General features: G+C 42.6%; 1 protein-coding gene across 2 annotated transcripts in view; it reads left to right on the top strand.

Moving 5' to 3' along the window:
• The window catches only part of zmp:0000001236 (mastermind-like protein 2), a 366,940-nt gene that overhangs the window by 161,704 nt on the left and 183,722 nt on the right, over window positions 1-21,514 (top strand). Inside the window, exon 2 of one of the 2 annotated variants that reach the window (XM_055637326.1) lies at window positions 16,614-16,702. The exons of the other annotated variant lie outside the window; for it this stretch is intronic. The gene's annotated coding sequence lies outside the window, so the exon portion shown is untranslated. The remainder of the gene's footprint in view (window positions 1-16,613; window positions 16,703-21,514) is intronic. 2 annotated transcript variants of the gene reach the window in all.

Below are 21,514 nucleotides of genomic sequence, written 5' to 3'. Positions count from 1 at the left end.
CGCTGAACTGAGTCATTTTTTAAGCTCTTTGTGATGCATTGGATTTCCTTTCGCTACTTTAATGCTCTGTACTTGTTTGTCCGTCCCCCCCCCCCCCCCCCCTCCTTTTTGTCTGCCAGGTATCGCAGAGATCATGTAGTCAGCAAGGCAGATTCCACTGTCCCTGCCTCCTTGTCTCGTGTCTTGTTAGCACTCTACACCCCCGTCTACCACAATCTGGTTAAGCTTCACATGTAATTGGATTGGGTGTTGTGCTTCAGGCTGCCCAGTCCTCACATGAATGCAGATCATTGGCATTGCATTGTTCTGCTCCATGAGTGTTGGGGAGTTTTATCTTTAAGCTGCTTCTGCTATAACCTGGCTAGATCATAAATTTATAACAAAGAATATCCTGTATTTCCCCACATAACGTTACAAATCTCTTGCTTTTAGCCAGGAATATAACGTTGATAAATCTAAATATAATAGCAGCTTATTTGAAATACTACTCTTTAGTGTACTTGTAAATTAAAATGATAAAAAATATATTAAATGCATGACTCTGAAACATTTGGTGAATTTGCTTTTGATAGTATTTGTGTGCTGTAGCAATGGAGACAAAAAAAAGGGGTGTGAATGTTGACAGGGAAAAACAGGAAGACCATTTCCTTTCTGCATATACACTTTTTTTTTCCTGAATATGTTTTCTGAAAATATTTTGCTGAATGTTTCTGGGGTAAAGTGCCAAATTAAAATGACAGGTACTGCAAATACTTGTATATAGGTTCCATTGGGTTTACTGTTAGGGATTATTCGGGAGTCGTAAAATTATGTGGATTAAGTAAGCATTAATTTCAAATAAGAATGAAATACCTGGTTTGTTGCAAAACATACTTGGTGAATAAAGTGTGATTCTGATTCTGATTCTGAATAAATCTTTAGAAAACCTATTCTAAAGGGCCTGTCCCACGAGCATGCGACCTGCATGCGGCAAGCGCGACCAAACCGGAAGCGGGGGCCGCACGGAGGTCGAGTGAGTGACGTGAAGTTCGAGCGAAGTCCGCGGGAAGTTCGCGCGTGAAGTACGGCGTCAAGATGCTGCGTGCGGAGTTAAGACGCTGCATACTGCGTCGAGATGCTGCGCACGCCCGCCGAGGCGGTGCGCACGGCGTCGAAGCGGCTGCAGGCCGGCAGGCCGTTGCCGCGCGGAATTTTTGAACACGGTCAGTCGGGACCAGCTCCGCACAACTTCATACGGCTCCGGCGTTCGAAGTTAGGTCGCGCTTGCCGCATGGAATCGCATGCTCGTGGGACAGGCCCTTACTGAACATTGTAAGCAGTAGTTTGTTTGAAATTAAAAGGTCAGCTTTGTCAACAAACAGCGCTGCCTACTGAGATGACCATGAGACTGTCTTGTATGGAGTATGTTAATTGGCCTTATAAAACCAAAAATCTTCAGCTTAAGTTATTTTGCCCTGTAGAAAGCACTTTATTGGGTTGCATCAGAGCTTAGTTTGGGAACAGCTCTGCCCAGGACCACGAGGAATTGCAGAGAGTTGTGTATGTAGCCCAGTCCAACACACAGGCCAGACTCTCCACCACTGACTCCATCCACACTTCTCGCTGCTTCAGGAAAACAGCCAATATAATCAAGGATTTTTCACCTCGGTCATTCCCTCTTCTTCCCGCCCCCATCAGGCAGTAGATGCAGAAGCTCAAAAGAATGTACCACTGGATTTGGGAATAGCTTCTATTATCAGACTTCTGAACATTTCCCCCATGATCTAGGGTGTAGTCCCAATCTTCATTCCTATCTTGTTGCAAACATTGTAAGCCTACAATGCTGAAAATTACTTTCTGCACTCTGATATTTTTCTCATTACTTTTTACCTCATCTACTTGTGAAAAGCTTGATTATATTAATGTACCATATTATCAGATTTAATTTGTATAGCATGCAAACGCATGTTTTAAACTCTATCTTGTTACACATGACAATAATAAATCCATACCAATACCAGTCAACCTTCTGTAGAGTTAAACAACATTGGAGAAAATTAGTACTTATGTTGGTGTTACCTCTTCTGATTCTATGTATCTTTACTATCACTTGGCCTTAACTTGCTTCCCATTCTTCTGGTATTGTGTGGACTGACCAGCACGTAAGCATCTGCAAAGATGGGCTTATTTTGTGTTGCATTCTGGAAAAGATATGGTCTTGAGCAGCATCAACTATTTTTTTTCTCTCATCAGATTCCCTCAACCATTCACCTTCCTATCTATCGCTCCTTCACTCTCCATTGCCAAGCTAACTTTGTGGGCTGTAGTGTGGCCCTGCGGTTAGTGCTGCCTCGACACAGGCTGAGCAACCTTTGTTCGATTCTGATGCGGACACTATGGAATTTGCACACTCTGTGACAGTGTGGGTTTCCTCAGGTGCTCTTGTTGTTTCCTAACACATTACAAATACGTACTGGTTGTTCATCTGGCCACTGTTAAATGCATCCACTACAGGCATGGGCAACAGAAGAGTTGGTGGGGAATTGATGGGTCTGTGGGAGGGAATGGGTGACACGGAAATAAGTGTGTGGCACACCATTGGCCGGCATAGATTCAGTAAACTGAATTGGGTCATAGCGTATGCAGTGTGGAAACAGGCCCTTCGGCCCAACTTGCCCACATTGGCCAACATGTCCCAACTACACTAGTCCCACCTGCCCGCATTTGGTCCATATCCTTGCAAACCTGTCCTATCCATGTACCTGTCTAACTGTTTCTTAAACATTGGATAGGCCCAGCCTCAACTACCTCCTTTGGCAGCTTGTTCTATACACCCACCACCCTTTGGGTGAAATAGCCAACTTCATAGTCGTAGGTATAACGAGATCTATTACAAGTCTTTCCAGCATTTTCTGTCTCTAATCATAGTCTATTTTGCTTTATTTACTCATGATAAATCTGTTTTTAAACACTGTCTTCAAACTCAAAACAATGCAGCAATGGTCATAAAAACATTGTTATTTTTACTAACTCACTTCCTCTTTTTCCACAAGAACCGCAGTGTATTATACTCCATTGAAACAATTTACATTTTCTTTCTGTTACTTTCTTGAAGATATTTTGAACGCACAGCTGAGAAAAGCTGTGGAAAATGTTCCTTACTAGAGCTAAGTGGTGCTTTCTGGAAATATTGAGCCAATATCTATGCTCAGCCTGCCTGATCAAAGTTCAGATCACAAGGTTACAGTACTGAGTGAACATATAGAAACTGAAGACTTCATGTCAAATCTTTGATGAAGCCATTAAAACCCTCAAAACAAATACAGATTACACAAGCAGTCATATTATTGTGAAATACACATTTAAAAGAAAGTTAAGGTTGAACAAATGTTCAACAAATATGTATAATGGAAATTTCAGTTATTGAGGGGAAAATGGCAGTTTAGAAAATCTTTTTTTTTTAATTAATGCAAACATTGACGAATCAGATGCACGTTTATATTCTAAATATGGACATGAAGATTGATTGAAAATGTGTGACAAAAATATAACAATTGCGAGTGTGTAACACACAGGAACTGTATAAATTTATTAACATAGATAAATATTTTTATCAGTATTTTGCTTTTTGATTGTGATTCAGTAAGATTTGAATACAACAGTTAATGTAACCTGGTCCCTCATTTCCTTGCGATCTTCCTTTCTTCTGCCTGTGTACGGTTAACATGTTTCAACTTAATAAAACAAACGCAGTCTGATTTCAATTTTGCTCGGTGAAACTGCCATTGATTTAAACAGAGTACGGAAAACACAGAGCTTGACATGAGTTTCAAGACATTTAATAAGATTGAAACAAACTTTGCAGGGTCTGAGTTCTGTGAACCTATATAAAAGTGCAGTTTAACTTATGTGGACCTTCTTAACCTGGGGTCATGCTGTGACAATTTGGCTCCCTATGCATGTGTTATTGCACTGTGACATTTTTGTGACAACATTTGGATATATAGATTCTGCCCTTTTATCCATTATCCCCCACCTAGGCACATCACTTAATTTTGTGTGTTGTAGGTTTCAGTGTTAATATACGAATGTTGGGTCTTAGTTACTGATTATGTCGTAAGAGTCAGTCCCTGAACAAACCAGTAACTGTCATCTAATCCAAGCCACTGGTTTTAGGATGGTCCAGTGGTTTGGTTTCCCTGGCAGTAGGTGCAATCAATGTACACTTGCCACTCTTACTGCTCCGACTCGTTCTAGGCATGGTCTCCTTATTAGCCTTAAATGTTTAAAATAAATGTTCATTTTGCTTTTCGTGCCTTTGAACGAACTTGAAATATTTTCCTCTGACTGGCTCATTTCACAACATAACTAGTTGGAAGGGACATTGCCCGAACTCAGCTCTTACCACGCTTTTCAAACTGATTACATGAAGCGAGGGAAATTACAATAGGTGAGCACTTGCCCATGAACCAAATCTGAGTTCAAATCTGAGGCAGCCTCTCGTCACTTCACTGTTGTTCTGGCTCAGGTTAATGTCACACAGAAATGTGATATTCCATTTCTGGGTAGAATTGTCCTTTCTTCTTAGGTGGTGCTGATAGTGGAAAATTCCTAGTTCATGCTTGCCCTACTTGACAGTGCAGGACCATGGAATAACTGTGAAAATGACAATAAAAGATTAATGCAGATTCTGGAAATCTGAAATATGCAGGCAACACGGTGGCATACTGGTAGAGTTGCTGCCTTACAGCACCAGAGATCCAGGTTTGATCTTGACTATGGGTGCTTGTTTGTACGGAGTTTGTATGTTCTCCCAGTGACCTGCGTGGGTTTTCGCCAGGATATCCAGTTTCCTCCCACACTCCGAAGACGTACATGTTTGTAGGTTAATAGGCTTTGTATACTTGTGAATTTTCCCTAGTGTGTGTAAGATAGTGTTAGTGATCGGCATGGACTCAGTGGGCCGAAGGGCCTGTTTTATCGGTGTATCTCTAAACTAATCTAAACTAAAACCAGAAATATCTGTAAAAACTCAACAGGTCAGACAGCTTATGTGGAAGGAGAAACAGCTAATATTTGAGGTCTGGGACCGTTCTTCAAAACTGACAAACACCCAGTTCTGATTAAGGTCCTGGGACAGAAATGTTGATTTCTCTGACAAGCATTTTCAATATATTCTGGTTTAATTCCTGTGAAAATGATGGGCAGTGGAAAGGGTGGAGAGATAGACAATAGACAATAGACAAAAGGTGCATTCGGCCCTTCGAGCCAGCACCGCCATTCAATATGATCATGGCTGATCATCCACAATCAGTACCCCATTCCTGCCTTCTCCCCATATCCCCTGACTCCGCTATCTTTAAGAGCCCTATCAAGCTCTCTCTTGAAAGTATCCAGAGAACCAGCCTCCACTGCCCTCTGAGGCAGAGAATTCCACAGACCCACAACTCTCTGTGTGAAAAGGTGTTTCCTCATCTCCGTTCTAAATGCCTTACCCCTTATTCGTAAACTGTTCCTGACTCCCCCAACATCGGGAACATGTTCCCTGCCTCTTAAACCCTTAATAATCTTATGTTTCAATAAGATCCCCTCTAATCCTGCTAAATTCCAGAGTATACAAGCCCAACCACTCCATTCTCTCAGCATATGACAGTCCTGCCATCCCGGGAATTAACCTTGTAAACCTACGCTGCACTCCCTCATTTGCAAGAATGTCCTTCCTCAAATTTGGAGACCAAAACTGCACACAATCCTCCAGGTGTGGTCTCACTAGGGCTCCGTACAACTGCAGAAGGACCTCTTTGCTCCTATACTCAACTCCATCATCAAGTATGCAGATGATACAACGGTGATTGGCCTCATCAGCAACAACGATGAGCTGGCCTACAGGGAGGAGGTCCAGCACTTAGCAGCATGGTGCGCTGACAACAACCTGGCCCTTAACTCCAAGAAGACCAAGGAGCTCATTGTAGACTTCAGGAAGTCCAGAGGCGGCACGCACACCCCCATCCACATTAACGGGACGGAGGTGGAACGTGTTTCTAGCTTCAGGTTCCTGGGAGTCAACATCTCCGATGACCTCTCTTGGACCCACAATACCTCTACTCTGATCAAGAAGGCTCATCAGCGTCTCTTCTTCCTGAGGAGACTGAAGAAGGTCCATCTGTCTCCTCAGATCCTGGTGAACTTCTACCGCTGCACCATCGAGAGCATCCTTACCAACTGCATCACAGTATGGTATGGCAACTGCTCTGTCTCCGACCGGAAGGCATTGCAGAGAGTGGTGAAAATTGCCCAACGCATCACCGGTTCCACGCTCCCCTCCATTGAGTCTGTCCAAAGCAAGCGCTGTCTGCGGAGGGCGCTCAGCATCGCCAAGGACTGCTCTCCCCCCCCCCCCGGACACTTATTATTTTTTTTATTCAAATCGTTTGCTATGTCGCTCTTCAAGGGAGATGCTAAATGCATTTCGTTGTCTCTGTACTGTACACTGACAATGACAATTAAAATTGAATCTGAATCTGAACTCCTCTTGTTATGAATGCCAACATGCCATTTGCTTTCTTCACTGCCTGCTGTACCTGCATGGTTACTTTCATTGACTGATGAACAAGGACCCCCAGATCCCGTTGTACTACCCCTTTTCCCAACTTGACCCCATTTAGATAATAGACTGCCTTCCTGTTTTTGCTACCAAAGTGGATAACTTCACATTTATCCACATTAAACTTCATCTGCCATGCATCTGCCCACTCACCCAACTTGTCCAAGTCACCCTGCATTCTCATAGTATCCTCCTCACAGTTCACACTGCCACCCAGCTTTGTGTCATCTACAAATTTGCTAATGTTACTTTGAATCCCTTCATCTAAATCATTGATGTATATTGTAAATAGCTGCGGTCCCAGCACCGAGCCTTGCGGTACAACACTAGTCACCGCCTGCCATTCTGAAATGGACCCGTTAATCCCTACTCTTTGGTGCCTGTCTGCCAACCAATTCTCTATCCATGTCAGCACTCTACCCCCAATACCATGTGCCCTAATTGTGCACACTAAACGCCTATGTTGCCGTAAATTACATGCATCCAATAATACTATTGAGTTAATATTTCAAAATAAAATTTTATTTTGAATTTTCTGACCTTTCTTGTTTATCGGTTATTTTGTGGCGTATCACTGCTTTGCAAGGGTGAAGAGTTTTTACTGACTTGTTTTTAAGTACTCAACATGGACTTCCTAGGGTAGCTGAATTGCAGTAAAAAGCCTTATTCATTCTAAAAGTTTTCAAAAATATATTTACATGTGTGGGATGTAGCCATGGATGTAAGCAAATTCATAGATACCAGAATTATTAACCAGCCTCTTGTCTCCTTATGCTGCATGTGCAATGAAAGCTCTCTCTATCCTGAATTTCAGCAGTAGGTAATTAGCCAGATTGTGTTAGAGTGAATGGCAGAAGTTTGTGGATGAATGGCTCTTTTGTTTTCCTAAGAAGGACCTTCTTTGCACTTGTATGCTAGTAGACGGGTGGCGCTGGTTACACTGAGGACACTTTATCACATTAACGGCAGAGAGTCATTGTTGGTGTTGCAGCAATTAGTAAAAATGTGCAGTCCCAGCACCTTTTCCTTCTGTGAGCAGCAAACTGTTGAAGAACAGAGAAGCCCCTGATTAACAAATAAGTAATTTGCCAATTAATGTAATTAATGGACAGTATGACTATAAACTTGCATTTTATTCACGGACAGTATTTTTATGAACCGTGTTCAGCAATTTTAATCTCAAATGGTTTTAATCAAATTATGCATCTGAATCCTTTGGTCATTCGGGTACAATTGCATTTGAGCTCAAACACCTTATGAGTATGTGCCAATACTTGCAGGATGACACTTGCAATATGCGCTGATGGATTTAGGTGAAATTGGTCTGGAAAAACTGCTGGGGTTTGGAGATTTGAACAACGGGAACAAATATTTTGCTTTGATGCGGAAAACGCAGTTTCAAATATTAATTGGGGATTTTATCTGTTCATCTGAATAGTAGACAGCGCTCTATGCGGGAATGAAAATTGTTCTTGGGAAGGGCTATAAAACTTATACGGGTTAATGCACTGCTCAGCCCTTCTATTGTGGCGAGGAGGTTAAAGGTCCCGTGCACTGACCTCTGGAAAGGATTACTAGGTCATTTGGCCTAAATTGGTATTATTGCTGTGAATAGTGCCATGTTTACATAACTCTTGAAGGGGTATCTTCACGTTTCCCAAAATGTTGCCCCTACCCTTACCAACCCATCTCGCTCACCCCCTCATGCTCCCTTACATTCTCTGAGTGTTAGGCTAAGGTATTATCTTATTTACTGAGGAAATCGAATTTTAAATCCAGATTGTTTTATAAAAAATAAATTTGCTTTGTTGTATATGACAACAGTCACTAAACTTTAATGGTAGACAGTTGGTTGCAAAACATTTTGAGATAACCTGAGGCAGTGAAAGACCCCAATATAAATGGAAGCCTTATATGTTAGTGGCATTTAAAGGTTTTTGAATAGGCACATCGAAATGCAGAGAATGAAGGGATATGGGTTATGTGTAGGTAGATGTGATAATCTTAGCATCATGTTCAGCACAGACATTGTGGGCCAAAGGGCCTGTTCTTGTGCTGTACTGTTCTAAGTTCTTTAAGTAAGTAAGTAAGTTTATTGGCCAAGTATTCACATACAAGGAATTTGCCTTGGTGCTCCAACCACAAGTAACAACATGATATAAAGTGACAGTTACAATTCCACTGTCTTAAGAGCATTGAGCTCTAGGTTGTTGCAACGGCACCAGGACGCTAGCTGTGACACTTCCTGTCTGTAGGCAGATTCCTCCCCATCCTGGATCAGTCCAATCAGGGTTGTGTCATCCGCAATCATGAGAAGCTTCCTTCGTGGAATTTTACTTCCCTCGTGGAATTTTAGAATGTTATGCTCTGAATATTTACATGGAAACAAAGTGGGGAAAAATGTGTTTCATTTATTTCAACCATAAATCCTGGAAGTGCACATCACTCTGAAGTGCAGAGGCCTATATTCTGGAGGATAGCTAATGATGGCCCAGTTAAGCACTTTTTGCTTGAAGGATGGGTGTGATGTGTTGTCAAAATACCCAGCTTGTTTCGATTTTAGTTGAATTTAGTTGGATCAGAATTCATATATTAGAATGCCTTAAATGCAACAAGGTTCTTGGCATTTACAAGCTTCAAATCTATCTTTTTGGATTCTCATGTGTAGGTCAACCTCCTCCATAAAAAATATTTTTTTAATAATTTGAAGAGAAAAGTCATCCTGCTTTATGTTGCCTTTCATTTCTTTCTGCTTTTGAACTGACCTCTGTTGCAATTAATAAAGTTGTGTAAGAGACAGGGACCTGGGACTTTCCTGCGAATACAGTGAGGCTCACCTTACAAGGGTCATCAGAAAAGATTCTCTGTGAAGGGTAATGGCCTATTTGCAGCTTTACTCCCCTCTACAAGTGGAGCGATTTGTAATTATGACCCTCCGCTTGTTCAACTTGTTCCTATGGGCCAGTCTATATTACAAGCTGGTCTCTAATGACACTGATAACTGCTCAACTCTGATTTGGAGTATAATATGAAGTTTGGCAGGCATGTTGTTGCTGCGTTAAGCCTGGCCTGTTCTCTTGAGGGATCAATTGCTCCCTATCAGAAAGTGATCTAAATAGAAATATCCTGAGATCACAAGAGACTAATTACTATTGCAGAGAGAAGTTTTATGGATTGTCTGTTCCTCGGGTCCTCAACCTTTAACCCTGATGGGAGGTCAGGCTTGGAAGACCAGAAAAAAACAGCAGGGAATAAATATCTCTTCCTTGAGATTGCTTACCATTTCGAATGAACTCCAGTAGGTGAAATATGATGAACCCAATACATTCCAATAGATAACTTGCAAAAAAAACGCACTGAGGTAGCACAGTGGTGCAGCTAGTAGAGTTGGGGTAACCCAGATTTAATCAAAACCTCTGCTACTTTCTGTATGGAGTTGGTAGATCTCTCTGTGAACATTAGTTTCCTTTCGATACTCCTCCCATGCTCCAAACCTTTGCAGACTAGTACTACCCACCTCCTTCGGCCCTTCGAGCCAGCACCGCCATTCAATGTGATCATGGCTGATCATCCACAATCAGTACCCCGTTCCTGCCTTCTCTCCCTACCCCTTAACTCCGTTAGTAGTTCGGTAAATAAAACAAGTGCACAATTCATGTAAATGGGTGCTCGATGGATAGTGTGGACCAGGGGGCCAAAGGACATGTTTCTGTTTTTATGCCACCGTAGCTTTAGAGATTATATAACATCTATGCATTTTTGCTGTCATCATTTCAAATTTTGCAACGTTGGCAATTCTGACAAGGTTAATTTGAGCCTTGTTGTCTGGCGAGATGCTGATTCATGAACTTCTACAGTCCTCAAGGTGTTCTTCCTTCTACAAGTGTATTTGAAAGGGAACTCCAAGATATTGTAAAGCAAAATCTTTGCAAGTACTGGAAATGTGAAATAAACCAAGTGATGCTGGAGATACTTAACATGTCAGGTAGTATCCAAGCTTCAGGTGGAGGACCTATCTTCAGTATATCCAACTAAACTCTGAACTGCGTAGGAAGAAACTGCACATGCTGGTTTAAACCGAAGTATGGGTAACGTTTCGGGTCGAGACCAGTCTTCAGATTGAGAGTCAGGGGAGAGGGAGACATAGAGATATGGAAGGGTAAGGTGTGAACCTGTTACCCATTCCTTCTCTCCAGAGATGCTGCCTGTGCTGCTGAGTTACTCCAGCATTTTGTGTTAAACTTCAAACTGTCTTAATTTCAATGGGTTTCTTTTGTTTTGCACAATGTTGCTTTTTTTATTTATTGAACTTTTTTTTTGTTTATTTGCCGTGTTATCTATTTAGTACTGCGTTTACAAACCAGTCGTGCTGCTGCAAGTAACAATGTAATAGTTCTGTTTTGGTACATTTGACATTTAAATACTCTTGACTTGAGCAGTGGGGCAGTCACAATTATGTGGCTGAAGCTTTGTCTGATGAATTGCAGTCTTTTTAATGAGCCTTACTTCAGCCTAGCTCTTCACACTGCATTTCTGATTGGCGTTCCATAGACTTTCAAGAGTTTAAATAAAGCCCACCTTATTCTACCGTCCCATCTCCCACCTGTTCAGTGTGTGTCCTTGTCTTCAGGCACTCACTTCAACCTCCTAGTCAAGCTGGATGTCTGGTCAACATCACCACCAAAGCTCTAATTTGCTGCACAGACAAGGCACTGGTCAGCTTTTCTTTTACCCTCCATGAAAACATTTAAACATACCAGGCTGCTGATAAATCCCTGACAAAGTAGATTGTAGTGTGTAGGAAGGAGCTGCAGATGCTAGTCACTGACAAAACCCCCATCTATACCTTTTTCACTTGCACATTCCCTTTCAATACCCTCCCATCCTGCGTAAATTTTGAGATCATCCAAATCTCCTTTCCCCACTGAAGATAAACTGGAGTAACTCAGCGGGTCAGGCAGCATCTCCAGAGACCAGGATTAGGTGACGTTTCGGGTCAGTCTGAAGAAGGGTCTCGACTCGAAATGTCACCCATTCCTTTTCTCAATTGACGCTGCCTGACCCACTGAGCTGCTCGAGATTGTTGTGATGTTTTGTTTCCTATTGCAAAGACTGTTTCTTTTGTCGGCACTTTCTGGATTAATACACCATTTGGCAGGGCTGGCACAAAGTTAGCAATATCAGTGATCTTTCCTGAATACCTACAGCGTACATGCTCAACACATGTGGTACCAAGCTTTTTAATTTGCCAAATAGTTGAAGTAGCACTGAAAAAACAGATGTTCACAATTCACAGATGAAATTCCAAGCCAATCTCCATCCAAAGTGCCGAAACGTGGCCCAATTTCACAGCCAGCTGTACTCACTTCCTCCAGCAGCATTTAGTGTTTGTCTCCATATCCGATTGAAGCTGTGATGAGCTGTGGACTAGCTGTTCCAGTAAAATCCACCCCCTGACTACTGATGAACAGGTTATTAGACATTTGCTTGATGATCTTTTGAATACATTCTTGGTTAGTTTTCTGCTTCTTTTCATTTAGCTATTTTGCAAAAAGAATATGTTTGAGTGTTTTTCTGCAGATGCCAGCATTGGAACTACTTGGAAGGATCAGCACTTAATAATGGAAAAAAAAGTTATATTCCTGCTCTTGTGTGAAGGAATTTAATTTGATTTTTTTTTCATTTTTAATGCACAAATCCACGTTTATAATGAAAATTTCCCATGTAAGCTTGTTACATTGTAATCCCACTCCCATGTGGTGTCGTGCCAACATTGGCAAAAGTGCAGTTACAACCTAATAATGATAGACTATCTACCTAACATTCACGATAAATGCAGCGACTCAAATGTATAATGGAGTTATGAAAAGAACAGAAAGAACTTCAGATTTTTTTGCACCAGTTATGTGTGACTTGCTTTTTCTCATAGTGGCTGATCACGGGCCCTTCCCCCATCAGTCACACCGACCAACGCTTCCATACTATTTGCCTTCGTTCCCCATATCCCCTGACTACCTGCTAAATCTTTTTAATTTGCAAGAGTACCTGCCTCAACTACCTCCTCAAGAGACAATAGACAATAGGTGCAGGAGTAGGCTATGTGGCCCTTCGAGCCAGCACCGCCATTCAATGTGATCATGGCTGGTCATCCCCAATCAGTAACCCGTTCCTGCCTTCTCCCCATATCCCCTGACTCTGCTATTATTAAGAGATCCTCAGGCAGCTCATTCAATTTACCCACCACCTATTGTGTAAAAAAGTTACCCCTCAGGATCCTATCAAATCTTTCCCCCCTCACCTTAAATCTATGTCCTCTGGTTTATTGATTCCTCTACTCTGGGCAAGAGACTGTGCATCTCCCCGATCTATTCCTCTCACGATTTTATACACTTCTATAAGATTGCCCCTCATTCCTCCTGCACTGCAAGGAATAGAGTCCTTGACTATCTGAAGATTACTCTTGGTCTTTTGTGAGATGGTTACATACATTGACATGAGCATTCTTGTACTGTTGCACTTGAATCTGTTGATATTAAGGGCATGGCTGAAAGTAAGTTAAATGACGTACTGATTTAGGACAGATATACTATCAAGCGCCGTGCTTTGTCCTCGTTTTCAAGTACAGCAGTATCCTTTTAAGGTTACAAAGTCCAATGATCATGTGAACAGGTTGAGTGTAGTCAGAATTTAATTGTTTGATGGAGAATTTTGAGAGCTGTGATCAGTGCTTAATTGTTTTGTGAGACAGTTGTGATGAATAAGGTCAATCAGAGTTTAATTGTTTGATGCAGCTGTGACGAATAAGGTCGATCAGAGTTTAATTACTCCTCAGGCTGCAAATACGTATCCATTTTATTAAGTATGAATGCTTTTGATTTTGATATTCTGACTCTTTTAGCAGCCAGATATTCCATGTTGGTGGAGGGTTTCCTTGCATGTGCCTTTCTCGCATCATAAACTTTTGTGATACTTTGGAGCTGGTGAGGAGCACAAAGATTACTTAAAATAAATTAGAAACATAGAAAATAGGTGCAGGAGTAGGCCATTCGGCCCTTCGAGCCTGCACCGCCATTCAATATGATCATGGCTGATCATCCAACTCAGTATCCTGTACCTGCCTTCTCCCCATACCCCCTGATCCCTTTAGCCACAAGGGCCACATCTAACTCCCTCTTAAATATAGCCAATGAACTGGCCTCAACTACCTTCTGCGGGAGAGAATTCCAGAGATTCAGCCTGTCCAACCCCTTAAGAATTTTGTACGTTTCTATAAGATCCCCCCTCAATCTTCTAAATTCTAGCGAGTACAAACCAAGTCTATCCAGTCTTTCTTCATATGAAAGTCCTGACAACCCAGGAATCAGTCTGGTGAACCTTCTCTGCACTCCCTCTATGGCAAGAATGTCTTTCCTCAGATTAGGAGACCAAAACTGTACGCAATACTCCAGGTGTGGTCTCACCAAGACCCTGTACAACTGCAGTAGAACCTCCCTGCTCCTATACTCAAATGCTTTTGCTATGAATGCTAACATACCATCCGCCTTCTTCACTGCCTGCTGCACCTGCATGCCTACTTTCAATGACTGGTGTACCATGACACCCAGGTCTCGTTGCATCTTCCCCTTTCCTAATCGGCCACCATTCAGATAATAATCTACTTTCCTGTTTTTGCACCAAAGTGGATAACCTCACATTTATCCACATTATACTGCATCTGCCATGCATTTGCCCACTCACCCAGCCTATGCAAGTCACCTTGCAGCCTCCTAGCATCCTCCTCACAGCTAACACTGCCCCCCAGCTTCGTGTCATCCGCAAACTTGGAGATGTTGCATTCAATTCCCTCCTCCAAATCATTAATATATATCGTAAATAGCTGGGGTCCCAGAACTGAGCCTTGCGGTACCCCACTAGTCACTGCCTGCCATTGTGAAAAGGACCCGTTTACTCCTACTCTTTGCTACCTGTCTGCCAGCCAGTTCTCTATCCACATCAATACTGAACCCCCAATACCGTGTGCTTTAAGTTTGTATACTAATCTCTTATGTGGGAAAGCCTTCTGAAAGTCCAGATATAACACATACACTGGTTCTCCCTTATCCACTCTACTAGTTACATCCTCGAAAAATTTTATAAGATTCGTCAGACATGATTTACCCTTCATAAATCCATGCTGACTTTGTCCAATGAATTCACCACTTTCCAAATGTGCTGCTATCCCATCTTTAATAACTGATTCTAGCAGTTTCCCCACAAATTGAGATTTCCTGTCCAAGAATAGAGTCATACAACATGAAAATCAAGGGCCTGTCCCACCAGCATGCGATTGCATGCGTCTAGTGCGACCAAACGTGGTCGCGTGAGGCATACGGCCTCGCGGGGCCGGTTCCACTTCGATCGGCGGAGGCGTATGGAGTTGTGCGGGGCTGGTCCCGACAACATGATGACGTCACCGCGACGTCCAAATTCAGTCGGCCCGCCTCCTGCCCAGCTGATTGGTCAGTATGATGTCGGGACCAGCCCCGCACAACTCCATACGCCTCCACGGTTCGAATTGGGACTGGCCCCGCGAGGCCGTACGCCTCAAGCGATCACTTTTGGTCGCGCTAGACGCATGCAATCGCATGCTGGTGGGACAGGCCCTTAGTTTGCCTCAGCTTGTCCATGCAGATCAAGATGTCCCATCTAAATTATTCCTGTTTGCCCATGTATCTGTCCAAACAATTTTAACCACTTCCTTTGGTAGATTATTCATGCACCCAGCACCAACTAACGATGGAGAGTAAAATGGGATAAAATGCCCCTTCGGTTCCAATTAAATCTCCACCCCTCCCTCCCCCCTCTTAAACCAATACCCTTTAGTTCTTGATTCTTCTACCCTGGTAAAACTACTGTACGTTCACTCTATGACCCTCCTGATTTTTTTTACACCTCTGTAAGATTTCCCCTTGGTCTCCTGCCCTATAAGGAATAATGTCCCAATCTCCCTATGTCTCCCTGTAACCCAGTCCCTTGAGTGCTGGTACCATCCTTGTAAATGTTTTCTGCACTCTTTCCAGCTTAATGAGAAATTTCCGATGGAAGGACAACCAAGGACAACTACATGCAATACACCAAGTGCAGCCTCACCAACATCTAGTCCAACTGTGATATAATGTGCCAACATCAATATTCAGTTCCAGACTGATAAAGACCAAAGTGTCAAAGCCTTCTTCATCACCCTATCTACATGTGATGCCACGTCAGGGGACTCCTAGATTGCTCTGCATAATAAATTTCCCACGGTCCTGGTGTTCAAGGTGCAAGTCCTTAATTTGACTTCCCAAATTGCAATGCCTCACCTTTACTTGATTTAAACACCAAGAAGTAGATGAAAACATTTTCCATCAACCTTGTGTTGGTTTAGAAAATATGCCAACGAATTCCCCGGGAGTCCAACATCTAAAGATAAGTTGGATCCACTGTGCAGTTATTTAAAAAAAAACTAAAACATATTAAACTGGATTGTTTGTTCTTATTTGTATAGATTAAATGGTAATAATAGACCTCAGCAAATAAACACGCTTACATTGTGAAAGAGTGAAAAGAACAAGAATGATTTCTCAGCAAAGAATGCTATTAGTTTAGAAAATTCAACACCTGTTCTGTGCTGTTAATGTAAACAAATAAAATCATAGACATGGTATAAATCTTACATTGTGCAGGATTTCCTTTTTCTATTCTATTATGTTTGGGGAAACTTGATCTGTAGCTAACTATTTGAAGTTCTCGTGCTTTGTACGTATGTAAGTCATAAAATGACAGAAGGATGCAGCATGGAGTGAACAATTTTCACCCATTGTGCCAGCTCTTTATTTGGTTAGATTCATTTCCCTGTCTTTTGTAGCAAATCTATGAATTTTCCATTGTGTATTATCTAAACCCTTTGCTTCTGCCACCCTTGAAGGTCTTGCATGCCAGATCACTGTCTATTCAAAAGTATTCACTGTCATCCACTGGTCCTGCCTCCAATTTCCTTTTATTTCCACAGATTCTGCTTGGCAGGATGCGTACTACTTGGGCCTAGCTACTGAACCCAAGCCCAAGAGGGCCTGAGTGTATCTGTCAGGTTTGGATTGGGTTAGCATTAAAACTAACTAATATCATCTTGGACTCGGGTCAGATTGGACCGGGGAGAGTGTGGGGAGTGGGAGGTGCTTTTATATATTCTGTTGTTTGATGCCATTGCTAGTTGGGTGTTAATGCTGTATCTATGGTGGGGAACTCTTGCACAAAGGGACTGAGAAGCAGAGTTCAACATTTTCAGTCAAAGACCTTCTATGAGAAGCAGAACTTTAATTCCAGCAGAGACATTAACTGCTTCTCTTGCCGCAGATGCTGCCTGACCTGTTGGGTGTTTCAGGCATTTTCTGTTATTTTGCCAGACTTATGGCAAGGACCAGAACTGGGAAAACATAGAAACATAGAAAATAGGTGCAGGAGAAGGCCATTCGGCCCTTCGAGCCTGCACCGCCATTCAATATGATCATGGCTGATCATCCAACTCAGTATCCTGTTCCTGCCTTCTCTCCATACCCCCTGATCCCTTTAGCCACAAGGGCCACATCTAACTCCCTCTTAAATATAGCCAATGAACTGGCCTCAACTACCTTCTGCTGGCCTCAACTCCCTTCTGCAGGAAGGGAAGATGGGTAAGGGCAACAGCCTGTGGGCAGAGGCCCTACACAAACTATAAAACAGAAAATGTTGAAAGTATTCAGCAGGCCAGACAACATCTATGGAAAAAGGAAGCAGGAAATAGGCCCATTGAGTCTGTGCTGCCATCAACAACCTATTTACACTAATGTGTAGGAAGGAACTGCAGATGCTTGTTTAAACTGAACATAGACATAAAAAGCTGAACTCAGCGGGACAGGCAGCATCACTGGGGAGATGGAATAGGTGACCCTGAAGAAGGTTCTCGACCCGGAACATCACCCATTCCTTCTCTCCATAGATGCTGCCTGTCCTGTTGAGTTACTTCAGCTTTTTGTGTCTATCTTCTATTTACACTAATGCGCCATTAATCCTATATTGTACTCTCCGCATCATCCACCTCAACCCCCCAACACACTAGCGAGAGTTTACAGTGGTCATTCAATCCACCCACCTACATGACTTGGTGGAACATGGGAGGAGACCAGAACATCTGGAGGAACCCCATGTGGTCACAGGGAGACGATGTAAACTGCACACAGTCAGCACCCGAGGTCAGGATTGAACCAGGGTGAACAGCTCCTGGAAACATTGGCTCTGCGAGGTGCACCATTGTGTGGTTATGTTCCACATTGGAGACCCATCAGACCCATTTTGTGTTTCATTTCAGGTTTTCAGTATGGCAATTTTTTTTCATTGTCACCCTGAGGCAATTGCCATGGCGATGCCGTTGAAACCTGTGAGACTGGGGAAGTAGCCCTGCCATCTGAGACCCATTTCTCCAACAGCTCCTGACTAGGTGTAGCGCTCAGGTCTCAGAATTACAAGGCCACAGGTGTGGGCTGGGTTGGATTTCGATCAAGTTGAGTTGGGTTTGGTGTGGTTTGGTTTAGTTTGGAGATACAAAGCGGAAACAGGCCGAGCCCGGGCCGACCAGCAATCCCTATACACTAGCACTATCTTACATACTAGGGACAATTTGCAAATTTTACCGAAGCCAATTAACCTACAAACCTGTATGTTTTTGGAGTGTGGGGGAAAACCTGAGCACCTGGAGAAAATCCATGCAGGTTACGGGGAGAATGTACAAACAGCACCCGTAGTCAGGATCAAACCCGGGTCTCTGGCGCTGTAAGGCAGCAACTCTACTGTTGCGCCACCAGAGTTTAGGATGGGTTTTAATTTTCGACCCAAATATACCTCTCCATTTTATTTCTGACATTATGATGAAACTGGAAGAAATACAAAATTATGAAGTATATCTTTAGCCTGAGAAAATTGATTTCTACTATTCGCGTGCCACAGTTGGCCGAGTCAGATGCATGGCATCTTTTATATGGATTGTGACGAAGGTACTTGTGCAAAATGCTGCTATTTTAAACTGGATTTTAGCAAGTGGAACTGCAAAACAGCAAACATAAAGCGTAATCTCCCAAAGGGCTTGATGAATACCACTGCACAAATATTTGATGCTCAGCCAGATTTGGAAGTACATTTAAGAGAGGTTTACAAAAGGCATGCAGAGTTAAGAGTGTGAAGGTATGAAAATCTGGAATAATCAAAGCGCCACATGAGGAGGAGTGCAATGTCTTGGTGGGAGGAAATTAAAGAAATGGATCGGTTGAGGCCATTGGATTCAAGCACAGGATATGAGTTTTAACTGACTGACTGACTGGGTGAATCATCTACATCCCATGTTATTTCCTATGTTCAGTGTTACACGATAGAAACAGCCAGCACTTTGTCAGTTGTGGCTCAGTGGTTAACTGATTCAAAGCTTCCTACAGAGAATCAATAATTTCATCCAGGCTGATCCATCAGTGAGGCACAGAGGGAGTTCCTCCTCATTGTTGGTTGTTCCAAACCTTAGTTAATCAGCTCTCAAGTGAAAAATTGTATGTTACAATTTCAAAGAATAGCAGGGAATTTTTGGCCTGCTAATTATCACATCTAAATCACTCAAACTGATTAATTGGTCATTAACACATTATTGTTTGTGGGGCCCTTGATATGTACAGATTGGCTGCATTGTTTTCTGTATTGGAATGACATTTCATTTTTGAAGTACTGTGATGCATTGACTGTAATATGCTTTGGGATATCTCAAGGGCATGACATTTGTTGTATAACTGTAGGTGTTTTCTTTCTCTGCAGGCAGATTATTTTGTGGCAACTTCTCTTTGCACAGTTTGCAGTTGCTCTGATTAAATTCTGTTTTATTGGCTTGTTTATCATTTGGGCCATAAGGTCATTGGTGATAGGAGCAGAATTAGGCCATTCGGCCCATCAAGTCTACTCTGCCATTCAATCATGGCTGATCTATCTCTCCTTCCTAAACCCATTCTCTTGCCTTCTCCCCATAACCTCTGATACCTGCATTAATCAATGTATTTGATGAGTTGTAATGGAGCACGTGAGTTCCACTCAGGATATTCACTGCTGAAGTACTTTTCATCTCGTTGATAACATTGAAAGTGCTTCATTAATTCACCAATGCATGAGCAGGGTGGTGTTCAGAAATGTTGTTAAAATATTGCAGTTACAGAACAGTTTTGCTTTCAGAAGGATTTGATATTAAGGCACAGATAAATGCGTGCAAATTTGTAAATGTTAGTTATAGACCATGGAAAAAGGTTTTGGCCCACCAGGTCCTTGCTAACTATCAAACAGCATTCACACCATCTCTGAATATGGAGCAGAACAGCCTTTACAATTTCACTGCATATTATCTCCAAACATTGGATGCTTTAGTTGCACTAGGAATAATCTTGTTTAAAGAACCAGTATAATTTTGGTTATTTTTGTCTTGTCAATATGCTTGACAAGATTTCCTGCTGATCTGCAGATCCTTGTATTTTTAAAGAATGATGAACTGATGCAAGTGACTGCCCCTATATCGGAGCAATCTGCCTATGGCCTATTGGATCAAGAATACTTGCAACATAAAACCGTAAATTTATCACACATCCATTGAAGTACTAAACCTGCTATAAAATAGCAAGTTTGGTTAACCTGATGGTTTTGCTTCAAACGTATCCATGATTGGCTGGCAAGCACCTTGGTCAGGGCGAATATGGATGATACTGCAGTTTTATATGATCTTAAGACTAATATATGAGTTGCCTGATGAAATAGTTGAAGCAGGTACAAGAACAACATTTCAAATACATTTGGACGGGTACATAGATAGGACAAGTTTAGAGGGATTTGAGCTGGGTGCAGGCAAATGGATAAGCTTGAATACAGCATCTTGGTTGGCAGAAATGAGTTTAGACGAAGGGCCTTTCCATGCCGTATGATTGTGAGTAAAACTCTGAATCGAGACCCATCTTCAGATTGCGACATTGTGATATTCAGATTGCGACATCAACCGTCTCATTTTTTTTCACTCCACTTACCTACTCTAACTTCACCAGTCTACAGAAGGGTCTCGACTTGAAATGTCACCCATTCCTTCACTCCAGAGGTGCTGCCTGTCCCACTGTTACTCCAGCGTTTTGTGTCTATCTTTGGGTTAAACCAGCATCTGCAGTTCCTTCCTACACATTTCTTTTGCACAAGATGCTGCTCTGGTTTACCTTGCTCTGTCCACTCTGTAAGGTCTATGGTCAGAGAAAGGTCCAATGAACTTAAGTTGGAGAATGCAATGGCAACATGATCATTTATGTAGTTTACACAATAAATAAATAAACAGTGTGTGTGTGTGTATATATGTATATATATACACAAGTGCATACCCGTTGGGTCTGTTCCCCCAAAAATGCAGTTTGGGGGGGGGGGGGGGGGGGAGGCGGCATGCCGCGTCACACACACTAACTATTCTCCTCCCCCCCCCCCGCACACACGCTAATTACCCCCCTTGATATTATATTAATATTATTAATTTGCTCCTTTTACCCCATAACCACCCTATCTACTGACGCATAGCCCCCAACTTGCAGTCACATCTAGAGAGGGGGGGAGGGGGCTGGGGTAGAGAGTGAGGGCAGAGAGAGAAGGGGCAGAGACAGAGAGAGAGGCAGAGACAGAGAGGGGCAAGAGGGAGAGGGGGGAGGAGAAGAGGGATGGTGGGTGAGGGGGGAAAGGTGAGGGAGGAGGGGAGGAGAGAGAGTGAGGGGAGGGGAGGAGAGAGGGGCTGAGAGAGAGGGGGTGCTGAGAGGGGGGAGATAATTTTTTTTAAACATTATTATCTCTCTGATTTGTCATTGATGGGAAAAATCCTCTGGTCCAGGAAGG

Source organism: Leucoraja erinacea, chromosome 6 (assembly GCF_028641065.1).
Source record: "Leucoraja erinacea ecotype New England chromosome 6, Leri_hhj_1, whole genome shotgun sequence".
NCBI classification, from domain to species: domain Eukaryota; kingdom Metazoa; phylum Chordata; class Chondrichthyes; order Rajiformes; family Rajidae; genus Leucoraja; species Leucoraja erinaceus.
This window is presented reverse-complemented; position numbering and strand designations above follow the sequence as displayed.